This window comes from Neophocaena asiaeorientalis, unplaced genomic scaffold, assembly GCF_003031525.2.
Source record: "Neophocaena asiaeorientalis asiaeorientalis breed wild unplaced genomic scaffold, Neophocaena_asiaeorientalis_V1.1 scaffold152, whole genome shotgun sequence".
Classification (NCBI taxonomy): Eukaryota; Metazoa; Chordata; class Mammalia; order Artiodactyla; family Phocoenidae; genus Neophocaena; species Neophocaena asiaeorientalis.
In genome coordinates, this window is record NW_020185338.1 from 2,633,355 (window position 1) to 2,650,143 (window position 16,789).

Genomic DNA, 16,789 nt, shown 5'->3' on the forward strand with positions numbered 1-16,789 from the left:
CAAGCGAAGCCACTGGAAGGAGAAGCCGGCGCACCACAACAAAGAGTAGCCCCCGCTCGCCGCAACTACAGAAAGCCCGTGCCCGGCAACGAAGACCCAACGTAGCCAAAGATAAATTATTTTTTATTTGTGGTGTGTGGGCTCAGTAGTTGTGGCTCGTGGGCTTAGTTGCTCCGCGGCATGTGGGATCTTCGCAGACCAGGGCTCGAACTTGTGTCCCCTGCATTGTCAGTAGGTTTCTTAACCACTGCGTCACCAGGAAAGTCCAAACATTAACATTTTTGAATCACATTCTTTTTCTCTGAAAATGCTGATTGTGCTTATGTTGGAAGTCCTTTTAAATTGTTTAATTTCTATTTCTTTTGCTCAAATTGTTCACCATGTTTCTCAGTATATTTTCAGCAGTGTCTGTTCTCCTTTGTGCTGTGTCCAATGTGGCTTTTTTGTTGTTATGGTTTTTTTTAAATATCTTTATTGGAGTATAATTGCTTTACAATGTTGTGTTAGTTTCTGCTGTATAACAAAGTGAATCAGCTATACGTAAATATGTATTCCCATATCCCCTCCCTCTTGCGTCTCCCTCCCACCCTCCCTATCCCACCCCTCTAGGTGGTCACAAAGCACCGAGCTGATCTCCCTGTGCTATGCGGCTGCTTCCCACTAGCTATACCTTAGGTAGGTTTATTCCTAGGTATTTTATTCTTTTTGTTGAAATGGTAAATGGGAGTGTATCCTTAATGTCTCTTTCAGATATTTCATCATTGGTGTATAGGAATGCAAGACATTCCTGTGCATTAATTTTGTATCCTGCTACTTTACCAAATTCATTGATTAGCTCTAGTAGTTTTCTGGTGGCATCTTTAGGATTCTCTATGTATAATATCATGTCATCTACAGCTTACTTCTTCTTTTCCGATGTGGATTCCTTTTATTTCTTTTTCTTCTCTGATTGCTGTGGCTAAAACTTCCCAAACTATGTTGAGTAACAGTGGTGAGAGTGAGTATTCTGTTGTTTTTGGATGGAATGTTGTATAAATAGCAATTAAGTTCATCTTGTTTAATGTGTCATTTAAAGCTTGTGTTTCATTAGTTATTTTCATTTTGGATGATCTGTCCATTTGTGAAAGTGGGGTGTTAAAGTCCCCAACTATTATTGTGTATCTGTCGAGTTCCCCTTTTATGGCTGTTAGCATTTGCCTTATGTTTTGAGGCAAATGCTCCTATGTTGGGTGTGTAAATATTTCCAATTGTTGTGTCTTCTTGGTTTGATCCCTTGATCATTATGTAGTGTCCTTCTTTGTCTCTTGTAATAGTCTTTATTTTAAAGTCTGTTTTGTCTGATATGAGAATTGCTACTCCAGCTTTCTTTTGATTTCCATTTGCATGGAATATCTTTTTCCATCCCCTCACTTTCAGTCTGTATATGTCCCTAGGTCTGAGGTGGGTCTCTTGTAGATAGCATATTTATGGGTCTTGTTTTTGTATCCATTCAGCCAGGCTATGTCCTTTGGTTGGAGCATTTAATCCATTTACATTTAAGGTAATTATCAATATATATGTTCCTATTACCATTTTCTTAATTGTTTTGGGTTTGTTGTTGTAGGTCTTTTCCTTCTCCTGTGTTTCCTGCCTAGAGAAGTTCCTTTAGCATTTGTTGGAAAGCTGGTTTGGTGGTGCTGAATTCTCTTAGCTTTTGCTTGTCTGTAAAGGTTTTAATTTCTCTGTTGAATCTCAGTGAGATCCTTGCCGAGCAGAGTAATCTTGGTTGTAGGTTTTTCCCTTTCATCACTTTAAACATGTCCTGCCACTCCCTTCTGGGTTGTAGAGTTTCTGCTGAAAGATCAGCTGTTAACCTTATGCGGTTCCCTTGTATGTTATTTGTTGCTTTTCCCTTGATGCTTTTAATATTTTTTCTTTGTATGTAATTTTTGATAGTTTGATTAATATGTGTCTTGTAGTGTTTCTCCTTGGATTTATCCTGTATGGGACTCTCTGTGCTTCCTGGAGTTGATTGACTATTTCCTTTCCCATGTTAGGGAAGTTTTCAACTATAATCTCTTCAAATATTTTCTCAGACCCTTTCTTCATCTCTTCTTCTTCTGGGACTCGTATAATTCAAATGTTGGTGCGTTTAATGTTGTCCCAGAGATCCCTGAGACTGTCTTTAATTGTTTTCATTCTTTTTTCTTTATTCTGCTCCGTGGTAGTTATTTCCACTATTTTATCTTCCAGGTCACTTATCTGGTCTTCTGCGTCATTTATTCTGCTATTGATTCCTTCTAGAGAATTTTTAATTTCATTTTTTGTGTTGTTCATCATTGTTTGTTGTTTGTTTGCTCTTTCGTTCTTCTGGGTCCTTGTTAAATGTTTCTTGTAGTTTCTCCATTCTGTTTCCAAGATTTTGGATCATCTTTACTGTCATTACTCTGGATTCTTTTTCAGCTGGCTGCCTATTTGCACTTCATTTGTCTGGTCTGGTGGGTTTTTGCCTTGTTTCTTCATCTGCTGTGTGTTTCTCTGTGTTCTTATTTTGCTTAACTTACTGTGTTTGGGGTCTCCTTTTTGCAGGCTACAGGTTCATAGTTCCCGTTGTTTTTGGTGTCTGCCCCCAGTGGGTAAGGTTGGTTCAGGGGCTTGTGTAGGCTTCCTGGTTAGAGGGGACCAGTGCCTGTGTTCTGGTGGGTGAGGCTGGATCTTTCTGGTGGGCACGGCTGCATCCGGTGGTGTGTTTTGGGGTGTCTGTGAAGTTAGTATGGTTTTAGGCAGCCTCTCTGCTAATGGGTGGGGTTGTGTTCCTGTCTTGCTAGTTGTTTGGCATGGGGTGTCCAGCACTGGAGCTTGCTGGCCGTTGAGTGGAGCTGGGTCTTAGCGTTGAGACAGAGATCTCTGGGCGAGCTCTCGCTGATTGATATTATGTGGGGCCTGGAGGTGTCTGGTGGTCCAGTGTCCTGAACTCGGCTCTCCCACCTCAGAGGCTCAGGCCTGACACCAGGCAGGAGCACCAAGACCTATTTCAGAAGTCTGAGGTCTTCTGCTAGCGTTCAGTAGGTGTTCTGTAGGAGTTGTTCCACATGTAGATGTATTTTTGATGTATTTGTGGGGAGGAAGGTGATCTCCACGTCTTACTCCTCCGCCATCTTGAAGCACTCCCTCTGTTATGGTTTTATTTTCTCCTCACGTTTCTTTCTTGAGCTATATCTACTGATGTTTCATTTTGTTATTTTGCTGTATCTTGTTATTTTATAGTATCTCCCCTAAGCCTTTCTGTATCTACTTTCATCTCTCGTTTTATGGAGGTGTTTGCTTTATTGGGGAAAGTAGTTTTTGAGGTTTTATTTTTAATGGTTGATTGCTTGGGGCCTGCTAATTATAGTTTTTTTCATGTAAATTAAGAAATCAAGTTTTCTAACGAGGGATGGGTTTTGAGGAATGTTTCTTTCATAAAGCAAGAGGTGATATCTTATGTAAAAAACAAAAATTGGTATTACTTTATATTACCTCTAAAGGTATGTTTAAAAAGGCTTAATGTTTTTAAATTTTGAGATTCCTTTCAGTGTTTAAAACTTACAACGTTGCTTTCCACTTAGAGCTGATAATCATGACTTGTGTACCTGTGCACTGAAATAACTGAAGCTAATAAATATCATGGATGACATTTCATTATTATTAAGAAATTCTCAGGAAATTCTCATGAAGAGCTTTCTTTTCTTTTGTCCTACAAATGGCAGACGTTTTAAGAGGTGCGAGAACTGAGTAATGCTGTTTGTCCAGTGGGATGAATCTGAGCTAACAGGCTGTTTCTAGCACTGAAAGTTTAAAACAAAAAACATCTTTTCTTCTTTAATACTAATAGAACATTATAAAAACTTTGTAGTACTTTTTTTTTTTTCTTAAACATTCAAAAATCTTTAGTGAATCTAAAAAGTGGTTAAAACTATTTAACCTGGGTCTCCAACATCTGGTCCCCTTCCCAAACTCATCTTTCATTCATCATCCCAAATTCCCTTTGCCTAATGCTTGTTCCTTTGAATATGGGATGTGTATTTATACTGCATTCTGTTGCTCTTGCCAGCAGTGCCTTTCTCTACTTCTTATCTGTCCAAATTAGACCTATCTTCCAAGGTCCTGCTCAATAAGTACACACAAAAAAGTCTTTTTTTCTTTACATTGAACAGCCTTTTCTCCTTTCTCTGAATTTTGGTAGTACTGTGGTTGTGTAATTGTTTCAATCGTCTACTCAATAAACAAAAATACAGTGTTTACGATTAGCTCCATAAAATACTACAAGCTCTTTGAGTTTACAAATTTATCTGTAACTTCCACTGTTCTCAGCATGTTGCCTTATGCATTCTAGTTACTTAATAATTGTTGGTCCATTGTCACTTACTCCAAATACCCAGTAACAGTAAAATCCTCACTTATAATTTTCTTATGGTTTTAATTTCTTATAATCTAGGCAAGAATCCTTTAAAATGCAATCAGGAGCTTTCTAACCACATGTGGCTTTGCCTGCTATTTTTCTCGTTCTACATGTGATTTTTATGAATTAATCTCTGATGGCCTCTCTTTGTTTTTTGTGGTTTTTTTTTAGAGACATTTTTAGTTCATGATTTAGCCCCAGCTGTTGTCAGGGAGCTGGCTTAATGTGCTCTCTTGACTTCGCCCACCATCAGCACCCTGTGATATTTCTGGCTGGTGTTTTTCTCTGTGTGGGTATGTTTGCGTCTCCATGCCTAGGAGCCTTCTCCATCTCATTGTAAGTGCTGCGATTTGCACTTTCTTACCGCCTGTCAGTTGACAAAAAGCTCTGGGTAGCTTCTTCTGCTTTCCAGCCATATGAAATGAAACATGGGTGTGCAGAAGGCCCGCCAGTGTCCAAGACTGTGAGTGCAGGTGGATTGCCAGATAGTAATGTAATGCGGAAATACCGACGTACCAAAATGCTCTCCAGTCACAACTGGAGACATTTAAAGTGATATATGATATTTTTGGTCTAAGAATCTCATTCTTCGTGTTACATGGGGATGGTCAAAAACATAGAATATCTCACTCTCCTTTTGGGAGTATTAAAAATTTGTTGAGAATAAGAGCATCTTGACTTGTTGGATAGTCTATTTTCATTGCCAACATGTTAGTGGGGTAGGGGCTTAAGAATGCAATTTTAAAAGGGAATGATGGGTACCCTCTTGATAGAAAGGTCACATATGCCTTTTATCCCAGCTATCGTGGGGGAAAGGGGCCTCATGAGCTTGGGTAACGTGAATTAACATGTTAATGGAAGAGTCTTTTAGAACCAAGGAGCCCAAGGGAAAGTGATATAAGATAGAATGTATTTTTTCAAATCATTTGCGTCTCTTTTGAAGTGTTATTCTTCACTGTGCTCTCTAGCTTCTTGTAATTCCTTTCTGCTGGCGGCCAACTTGTTGCGTATCATTTTCTTGGACAGTCTGTAACTGGAGAAAGTTTCCCAGTCATTATTCTGTACATCGGAATGATCATCTTATAAATGCAGTCAGGTGACCTCACCAAGATCGCAGTTATTATAGTGAGTACCTACTTTGGGGAATATGATTGTTGATCTGTAAGTGTCTACATGCTTCTGTGTATAGAAAAGTATAAAAGAGACTAGAAATCGTATCTGATTCTTTGTAACTATAGGTAGATAGCTGTTACCAGCTGTACCTAGTGTGTGAGTGTAGCGACCAAATAGGTAGACTTCCTGAGTTTCCAATTTTTATTTCGTGAATTTTTGTATCTTCCCTGCAATGATAATGCCTTGGTTTTTATTTCAGTGTTTTATGTTTCACAATTTTATTGTCAGAGATTCCCATTTCTGTTTTTTTTTCTTGCATGTGATCACTGAATGGGGAATATGAATATGTGTAAGCTTTTCAAACTGACCTCAGAATTTCTCCTCTCTGGGGACTTTCACATGTAATATGTTAAATACAACTGTACTTTAAAAATCCAGCTATAGAAATAATTATATGCTAATCACTTTAAGAAAATGTCAGTTTTTCAGAGGGTTCTTGACTGATTTTGCTCCATGAACAAAAATTATATCCTTGCATTTGAGGATGGTCTTTTTTTACCGGTATAAATTTTAGAATTGGTGATGCAGGAATTGAAGCTCAGAAACTGGACCAGAAAACAAGTAGAGAAGAATAATGACTTCATTACGTAGATTTTCAAACAGAATATGTTATTTTGGTTTCTTCAGTTAAGCTAATTAGTTCCCGTTAACAAGGATGTACTATTTGTTTGGAAGAAGTATTTAATCTCTTTCACATTCCAGATGTCCAGATTTTGTAGTCTCTTCTGAGGTTAAACCCATCCAGATGCAAATTCTACTCCTCCTTCAAGGCCCAGCTTTTAACAAAATATTTCTTATCTTGAAAGCTGGCCCTACCCTACACCCTACCCAACCCCTCTCTACCCCAAAAAGGAACTTGTCTCCTCCTTCAGCTTGAAACTCCTAATCTGTCATAAATATCTTTCTTCTGTATGCTTATACATAGGTATTTGCATGCATCAATTATTTCTAGTTTTAGAACGTGAGCTTAATATAAACAAGCACAAGTGGGATATTTATGGGAGTACAGAACTCCCGTAGCACAGTTTTATATGTGTCAAGTAAGTGACTGAATTTTATGTAAATGAATGGCTTATGTAGCGAACAGACTTTCACCGAAACCTCTCAGGCCTACACTCTCCTCATCTCAGACATGAGGGGCTTGTGCTTCTTGTTCCAGAACCGACTGGTGGGGTTATCTGTCATGGAGGGTGGCATGGCGGTCTCCTTGATTTTCTCTGCGTATCCCACATAATATTCAGAATCCACCACCATGTGAATACAGATGTGACAAAGACTGCTCTCAAGAGAAAATTACTGGGCTGACAGCTCTCCAACCCTGGGTTTAGTTTTTGAGATGTCACTATAACAAGTGTTATGGTCAACGTTTCCAATCCCTCATCTACATATATGGTAAAATACACTGTTCTTGCTGTAATAGCATGAGGACTATTTTTCTTTCAATCCAACTGTCACATAAGAAACTCCTGCCATGGTTTCTTTCTTATGGCCAAATGTTGCTAACGCTTTCAGTCATCCTGGAAGTTAGTGATAGGCGCACATCATGCAGGTATTCATGCCATTTTCCTTTATAGAAAGAGGAATCTGTTTCTTACATTTTTCTTTTGTAGTAGATAGCTAACTTCTGGGTGAAAACTTTGATAATACTGTGTGTTGTATTTATAAAATAAGAAAAACTTGTATTTAATAAAAGAAATTTTTATTTTATAGGAGATAATTAAATTAACATTGTTTTAAGATGTCACCAAAAAAAAAAAAAAATAGGCTCAGCATTAAGAGTTTCACTACAAAGTTTCAGTTGTCCCCCTTAGATATAGCTTAAAAAATCAAGTCCAAAGGCTTCTAATGCTATTTTTTTATGTATGGCATACCGACCTATGAATTTGCGACCTCACGTCTAGCCATCTTGTCTACCATCCTCCTACCCATGCATTCTCTTCCATCAGGCTACCTTGAAGAGATACATCCTTGTCATTCAAAGCTCCAGAGACCAGCAGCATCAGCATTCGGGAACTTGTTAGCAGTGATTAGCAATGCCTAATCTCAGGCCTCACTCCAAACATACTGAATCAGATGTGTTTTATGTGATCCCTGGGTGATCCATATGCACTTATTAAAGTTTGAAAATCACTGGTCCACCCTCCTCGTTCAATTTTGGATAATGAGAGTAAATTAGCATTACTTTTTAATGTTACCTCTTGACTTCAGTAACCTTTCATCCCCTGCCGGATGACACCCAGACTCCTTAGCCTGACATACAAGGCCCCTCCACACACAGACCTGGCCTGCCCAGATCAAAGATTCTAATCCACTATTCTGATTTACTTGCTGTGTTCTGATCCTATCTCATTTCTCTTCCACTGCCCTCTCTTCTCCTCTCCTGACTTCCCCATCCACATATCTACTGGTATCCATTCCTTTGAACTTAGCTGAACTCTCTCTTCTAGGGAGCCTTCCCTGATCACTCCAGCTCACAAAATTTCCTTTTTCTTCCTTAGAACTTCTGTAGCACTTGCGAGAGTACTGCATCTAATAATAGTAACACTGGCAACTGACATTTGCTGAGTATTTACTATGTACCGGACCCTGGTCTGAAGGAATCTTCTTAGGAACCTCCTGGGTTAGGCTCTGTCTGTCCCCATTTTACAGACGAGGACAAAGCTTGGAGAGGTCAAAGGATTCGCTAGATGCTGCTGCCTGCTGAGTAACGGAACAAAGGTTTGCTTGTGCTCTTAATCACTGTAATATTACCTTCTCACTTCTTCTAACAGTATGGACGTCCTGAGAGTAGGAACCAGGCATGCTTTTGCATCCCCACAATGCCTGCCATAAAGCTGACTAAGTAAGGCATGTTCGCTCTGCCTGGAAGTGTTCTTGGTAAACCAGTTGCACAATTATATAGCTTTTCCCTCTTCGTATGAATTGGTTTGGTTTGGACTGTTACAGTTGAGATTTCATTTGACTTTCTGCACATAAATGAAAGGAACTATTTACAAAAATGTGCAAAAGGAAACTGATGCAGCATTTTATTACATGAAACGGTAGCAGGCATTCCAGATCACGTCGCTTTGATAGGAACCCTTGTGTTTTGCGTGTTGCCTTTGGAATTATATCACAATAGTGAAAGATTTTGCCAAATCAACTGGAAAAGCAAAAAACGTTTAAAATTGACAAATGAGGTTTCATCACTTTAGCTGGGGTGGGAGTGCTAAGCTGAATTTGTGATTGTCTTCTTTACAAGGCAGGATTATACATTGATTCACTTGTAAGGCCCTTTTGATCAGTTGCTGTGAGTTTAGCATCATCTTTTACCGTTTCCAGCTCGTCAGTATTGTCTGCTCATCTTCCCTCCTTGGTTGCAACCTGCTGCTGGAGAAGATCAGGGCAAAGTAGGAATTCAGTGCACTACAGGCTTCGAGCGGCATCTCTTTCTTCCTACGCTTTCCCTCCCCCTGCCTTTCCCTGTTCCTAAGCTGACCCCAGGAGAGGCGGAACAGCCACTAATACTGTTAACCATAACTTTCCCGTCCCTCCCTCCTGCCTGTCACTCACCTTTCCCTTCCCTCCCCCCAAAAGGACCAAGAATGGTACAATCTCAGGACTGGTTCCTAGTGGCTAAGCATGGCTGCTGGACCCTCATGTGGCCCCATCTTTCTTCTTCCTCCCCTGTTGTATCTTCCACATCTCCTACCTCTGTTCTCTTCAGCTGCGACTAAGCCCCAAGAATGCTGACACCGCTTTCCCCTCCTTACCTTCACTTCTAACACAAGCCTTGGGCTGAGCCTCCATCCAAGGCCCCCGCCTTGGTTCTGACCTGCCCGCAGTCCTGTACTGCAGGCTCTCGAGTGTGCGCTAGTCCTTGGAGCTGCTCCTCGCCAATCTGAGACCTGGAGCGAGCTTTCCCTTTGTCTTCTTTCTGTGATGCATCCACCTTCTCCTTCAAACACACCACACTCAATACTCTCCCTCTCCGTCTCCCAGCAAGTGTCATGTCTGAAAGATCTCAGAGTTCTGTGTCCACCTTCCTGGATCCTTTTGCTTTGATCCCAGATGCCTGCCTTGATTCTCCCAGCTGCCTGTCCCGGAATGGAACCAAGTTCTCAGGTCAGGCAGACGCTGTGCCTACTTGACCAAAGTGTTTAGACCACCCAAACCCATCTTCTGTACACAGTTCCCCAGCCCTGGTCCTATGTCATTCCAGATTGCTTTCCTTTTCGTGCTGAAATCGTCCAGGAGAATTTAGCTCATCTGTTTTCAATTCCCTTTTTCAGGGATGGCAGATCGTTGGCATGTGTGCTATCACCGTCACCTCCTTATACCCGTGGCCTACACTCTTCTGATGAGACTCAGAATTCTTCTTGGTATAACACCCCAAGCCAATTCACTAGCATGTCACACACCATGAGACTGACTTGCTCTCTGTCACATTTGTACCAAACCTTTCCCACTGCTGTGCATTGCAGGTGACCTTGCCTTCTGCTTCATGGACAGGGTCATGGCCTCTGCCTGGGTTTCCTCTTCACCTCCAGAGTTCTGTTTTCCTTCAATTCTGTTTCTAGTTTTTTTCTTTGTTCTAGTTCCTCCCATTTATTCTTGTCTCATCCCCTTCTCTTCTTCTTAGACCTTTCTCCATCAGTCACTCCCTCTCCTGTTTATAACTAACATCCCTGCCTGCAGATAAACTTCAGTCTCCGCAGCCTAGAAAGCTACTCCTCGTACCTAAGTTCCTCTAGGCCGCCTCCCTGTCCTTTTTCTAAGTGTTTATTCTTGCCAGCTACTCAAGGCACTCAGCACTCTGCCTGGGACCCTGCCCTTGATGCTCGCTCCTTCCCAGCTTCTGTGACACCGTGCCACCCCAGTGCCAGTGACGGCAGTTCCCATTCATTAAACACCTGCTAGTATTACCTTGCTGAATTGATGCAGTGATCTGCACATCAGCTGTTATGCATACCTATTCTACAGGTAAAGCTGAGCACCTTTATTGCTAATCTCAAGCCAAACTGGACTTAGACTTCTCAATCATTTTATCTTTTGGTTAAAGAAGAAAAGTTGTAGGAAATTGACAAGTAATCAACTTTTTTTTTTTTTTTTTAAATTTGATGGCAGTCACGTTGCTGGTACTTGTTAATGGACAGATGTTTTTGCTACATCTCAAAATTGTATTTTTTGATTTAAGAATACTGCTGTCTAATAATAATAGTAGAGTAGACAAAATTTACAGTTAAAATGTCTAAACACACTTAGCTTTAAGTATCATTCAAGAGTCATGTTAAAGAACATGTATAGCAACAACAATAAAAGTTATAAAATGCTTTTCTTAACCCAAGTCTTCTTACTGTTAAGGTTCCTGGTAATCCATTCATGATTTCAAATGGAAATCTTCTATGCCTTGGAGACGGCATATCAAGGCTGGCATCCAAGGAGAGGAGGGGACAGTAGAAGAGTCTTATTCTTGTTTCCCTTTTTGCAGAAATTTAACTGTCTTTGCTGGAGAGAGAATATTCAATGGATGTATGAGTGAAAGAATGAATGAGTAAATAAATGAGCAAAGGAATAGAATGACGATCAAAGTACACATGTTGAAATTGTGTGTTAAATGGGGTAGGGCAGCTGCTGGTCCTTAATTTTATCTGGGTCTGTTGCAAATTATCTTCTTTACTGGATTTTCAATTGCAGATTTAGAGTCAGGCTTTAAAAAGTATGAACTTGACTACCCATTTGTGTAGAGATTTAAACTGCTGTCATCGTGAAATTATTACAGCAGTTTTAAACTCTTAGCAGAAAGCTTTTAACAGAACTCTGCTATCAGAGTCAAATTTAATAAATTGGATGGAAGCTTCTTTTTCTTTCCCTCTTGTACATTGTCTAGTAGAGAAGTTTCTGTTGGTGACCAAATTTGTTATAGTGTGGTGCCATTTATTCTGCCCGTTACAAACGTGTCATGACAACAAGTGGCTGGATGTACTTTTCAAAGGCAACTTGTATCCACAAATTGGTTGCTTTGGGGAAAAAAATTGGACTTAGTTCTTCAGGAATACATATTTTCACAAATTGATTCATTGTACAGAAATCAGATTTGAACCCCAATCTGTACACCATCCATTGCTAGATGTGGTTCAATTAAACAGGAGGGAAAGATAAATGGCAATAAATATTCATGTGTCACATGGCAGCATTCATCTCTACGTCAGGAATCTTGATAGAAAAAGCTCAAATTTTTAAAAATGTGAAATTACCTCCTCAATCATTTTTATTTCCAATTAAATTAATGTCTTACGTAGACACAGTAGACTCACATAGTGTTCAATACCGTTTAGTTTGCTATCGCTCTCTTAGTTTCTAATTTTTATTGTAGTTCTTAGTCTTTGCTTTTTGAGTATGAGTTTATGGTAGAGTAAATCAGATTAGCCTTAGTGGGTAGATTTAGTTTTCTTTAATGACTTACTAAGCAAAATGTACCTTCTTTTTAAGTGAAAAAGCCAAAGTGGATTATTTTTTATATGACTAACAAGGAAAGGCGTTTCTAGTTTTATTTAGTGACTGAAATAAATTACTTTAACATAAATTAAATGTGAAATATATGTATGATCCTCTTTTAATGAACAAAGCAGATTGAGAGCCAAGCAGATTTGTAGTTGATCTCTTTAGCCAGTTGGTGGTGCTAAAAACTCTGATAAGAAACTAATTGGAAGGCAAGGAGGTTAACCTGGAGGCTGTCTTAATAAATGTTACTTTATTAATTTTTGAAAAATCAGTGCCAAAAATGTGTGCCCAAATTACTGCATCTTCTAAGCTTAGGAACCAAACCAAGTGTCTCTGACGGCAGAATACATTTCTAATAAACTTCTGTAAAGGTGTCATTGGCTCCCATAAGGTTCACGTATCGGAAATTGCATGGTTGTATAACACTTGGCTCCATCCTGGAAATAGCCGTTAACCTGCTGACTGGGGAATGGAAGTGCGGGACATAACGTGGGCTAGCACAGTAGATTTAAGAAATATTGTTTTATATTATTACTACTTTTTTTTTTTTTTTTAACTATTAATGGGCTTTTTAGGGGCTAGGTGTGTTTGTTTAACTTTGTTTTTTAGTGCCCAAGAAGTCCATTAGACCAACAGTCTGTTGCTTCAATGTGTCCTGAGATGCAGTCAGAAGAGCACAGAGGTCTTGGAGTCAGGAACTCAAAGGTCTGAATCTATCAGTCAGATCTAACCAAAGTTATTACTTGTTCTATTCTTGCTTGTGGGATCTTAATTCCCGACCAGGGATTGAGCCCGGGTTCCAGAGGTGAAATCACCGAGTCCTAACCACTGGACCACCAGGGAATTCCCCTGCTTGTGCTATTCTTAAAAATATATACTTTACACAATTATACTTTTAAATTCTATACTGGCTAAAGCACCTAATTAATAGTGTTTTAGGGTTTTATCATCACACTGAAGCTTTCTTCTAATTTGTTTCCATCTTCCAAACATAGAATATGCTGTGGAAACCTTAATGAAACTATCAGTCTTAAAAAGTTAAAAAAAAAAAGCAAAAAACCCAATAAAACAAACAAACAAAAACCCATTTTAAACAAATAATCCTAGAACTGATTTTTATAACATTTTTAAATTTAAATAATCTTCCTGTTACCTAGATAAGGGCTGCCTATCAATTCAGGAAGTCAGGTTTTGAATATCCCTACATTTTTCATAACTATCACTTATATCAGTTCTCTATAGCTCAGTTTTCCCAACTTGTAAAGCGGGGATAATGACGTCTTTTCCCCAGAGCTGGTGTAAGCTTTAGATGAGGTACCGGGTGCTTTTGGGTGTTGTTTTCCCTCCCGTGAGACAGGGACTGTGACTCCGTTACTTCTGAGCCCCCATGGTACTCCTGGACTCAGCCAGGGCCTTAGCACGGGAGGTCCTCTCTGTGTCTGATCACGCCTGGTGCTCCACTAATGAAGAGCTGTTTCTAGTTTGTAAAGTTTCACAAGGGTTTTGTAGACTCACAGACTCACAAAACAGATACTCATCTAGTTATACCTGGTTTTCAGATATTTGCCTGTCTATCCTGGGGATGTTTACGTGTTGGTCTGAATCTGCCTAAACATGTAAGATCAGGGAAGGGGATATAAGATTTCTGAAAGGTGTAGCAAAGGTGTTACTAAGAGTTTGTTCATCCATCCATTTATTTGTTCCACAAAATTTACTGAGCATGACTCTTCCAAAGATGAGGTCCAGGAAAGCCACCACAATGAGAAGCCCGCGCGCCGCAACGAAGAGTAGCCCCCGCTCGCCACAACTAGAGAAAGCCCGCGTGCAGAAACGAAGACCCAACACAGCCAGAAATAAATAAATAATAAAAAATAAATTAATTATAAGAAAAAAAGAAGCGGGACGCTTCCCATTTGGTAGGAATTGATAGGCAGCCCTTATCTAGGTAACAGGAAGATTATTTAAATTTAAATATTGTTTATATTATACCATAAAAATCAGTTCTAGGATCATCTGTAACAACTTTTTTTTTTTTTTGCATTTAAAACACTGATGGTTGGGCAAAAACAAACAAACAAACTCTGATGGTTTCATTAAGTTTTCCAGAGCATATACTGTGTTTGAAAAATTGAAACAAATCAGAAGAAAGCTTCAATGCAATGGTAATCATAAAACACTATGACTTAGGCACTTTAGCCAGTATAGAATTTAAAAGTATAACTGTGTAAGGTATATATATATAAGGTTAGATCTGATTGATTCAGACCTTTGGGTTTTCAAGATACAGAATCATGGAAGCAGATGGCGGCAGAGACTTTAAAAATCACATCCACCGTCTCTCGTAACATAGCTAAGAAAATGGAAGCTACCTGAACTTCACGGCTTACCCAAGGTTACATAGACCAGAGTCAAGACTTGGGCCTTCTGACTCCCAATTCAATGCCAAAGCATTAATTATCCATCCTGACTTCTACAAGACGAGCCATTTTGGGTGTAAATAAAAACAAGTGTTTGCTTATTCAGCCTCAGTAAACTTTCATACGAAGCATGGTGTATCATTTCTGCCCAGTTTATCAGAATGAAACCTTGCAGTTTCATTTGGGAGGCAGTTAACTAAGGTGCCCCTACATACGTTTCAGAGCAGAGCAGCGGGAGGGAGCCCACGCCAGGTACGCAACATGCAGTTCTCAGCCAGAGCAGATGAGTGCCAGGACCATACCTGACAGAGGCAGGCAGGGTTTCCATTCGCCGTCTGCCTTGCCTGCGTCTGGTTTCCTGCGAGACGAATGGCATTCTATGCCTCAGGTGTATTAGTAATTTCTGAGTTTGTTCCCCACTCAAGATGACCTCATTGTTCTGTGCTGCTTTTCCATAATTATACAGTAACAGGAAAATAAACCGGCTCTGCATACAGCCCACAGCAGAAATCTTGTGCTCTTTATGTAAGTTTGATTTATAGACGTGTACCGCAGAGCAGAGTGACTATGAAACATTCATCTTCCCATTGCTAGTTGCCATGGAAATCGAGTACACAGAGCAGTGTCATTCCAGTCCTGGTGATGCCTGCAGTAGTTTATTCCTTTGTTGTTCTCGTTTCTTAAGCAACTGCCCAGTATTCTTTCATCATGACAATTAATCATGCACACACGTTTTTATCTTTCATCTCAAAAAGAAAGTACTAAAAATGTATGATAAGATTTGGGAGAATTTAAATAGTCTATGGGTTTAAATATGCATTTGTGATTTTTTCCCCCTCAGTCCCATTGGAAAAATAGGTCATATTTTTTAAAAAGCACATATTAATGTACAGAGATCTCGATAAAGACAGCAATACAGAAATTTGAGGAGAAAGCATTTCTAATGCTAAGGAAATCTTAAGGAACTTCAGATTCGCAGGTCTCCCAGTGTTTGGCGCTAAGTCTGCATTTTGGGTAATGCCAATCCCAAAAAAGCCACTGAGCTAGATGTTATCAACTCTCCTTTTGGTTTGTTTTGTTAGTTTCTGTAGGGGTTTGAGCAACCTACATACTTATTGGAGCCTTGTGGTAGATATTAGAGTAGGGACCCTTTTTTCTTTGAAGGCTAATAAAGTTCAAGAATTTTTTTTACAGATTAAGTAAAAGGAATTCTAGTTAGTCTTCCTCTTTTTTTTTTTTTTAAAGAAACCATTTTACCCATTTTAACCTAGCAGAGTTCATAGTACACACCATGCCCACCATTAATAAGTGCTTGTTGATTATCCACCTTCTTTTACTGGGTTTTATTTTTATTGGTTAAGAGAGCTTGTCTGGGAATAACTGTGTGGATCTAAATCCCTGCTCCGTTGCTTGTTGGCTGTGAGACCTTTGAAAAGTATCAATATCTTAACTTGCCTTGGTTTCCTTATCTGTAGAGAGGACAGCTATAAAATTAAGAAAATAAGGGCTGAGAGGGGGCTTCACAGGGATAATCCATGCAAAGGGCCTAGTTCTGTGCCTGCCATGGGATAAATGCTTAGGCGGGGGGGGTGCTGTTTTGGTGGTGGTGACGGTTATCACTGCGAGGGTTACAGTACTGTTCTTAGACTCGGACTATTCCAGGGAGGATTCCACACCGAGCCCGGGGCTCTGTCCCCAGCATCCAAGTTCACAGATAATTGCCAATGCCTCGTTTGACTTGGGCTGCAGGGACTGGGTTCATCTCAGCCCTTTGGATACTAGCATGGTAGCCTAGGGGTGTTTACAGTGGTCTTTTGATCTGCAAATGGAGAAGAGAAGGCCGCTGCCCTTGTTGCCAATTTCTCATCTAAGACGTGGGCTTTTTTCTCATAACTGGCTGTGTGTGGGGTACATGGGAGGGCATGGAGAGGGAGTGAGCTGCCTGTTCATGGCTTGCTAGGGGAAGGTTCCAGCATTTGTCTACCGAGCCTGCCTCCCCGCCCCACACTCCCCGTGTCATTCAGCAATGGCTGCAGCCTCCCTCCCACCTTCCTGGAACTGAAGTTTTCCAGACTGGTAGCAGAAGCATTCTTTGTTGAAATTCACTCTCCTTGGCAGTCCTCCAGGGCACACGGCAATGCCTATTTATATGATTCAGCTTTTGTTTGGTTAGCCTTGTATTTTGTCCGATTTGCTTTGTGCAGTTCTTTCTCCCCACCCCCCAAATTTTTCATCTTTAAATCCCTTGGACTTCATTTCTATTTATTTTACTAGCTGGCTTCATAATGTTGCTAAA

At 40.0% G+C, this 16,789-nt stretch overlaps 1 protein-coding gene across 5 annotated transcripts in view; it reads left to right on the forward strand.

Moving 5' to 3' along the window:
* The window catches only part of EFCAB11 (EF-hand calcium binding domain 11), a 178,166-nt gene that overhangs the window by 23,871 nt on the left and 137,506 nt on the right, over window positions 1–16,789 (forward strand). The window lies entirely within an intron of this gene.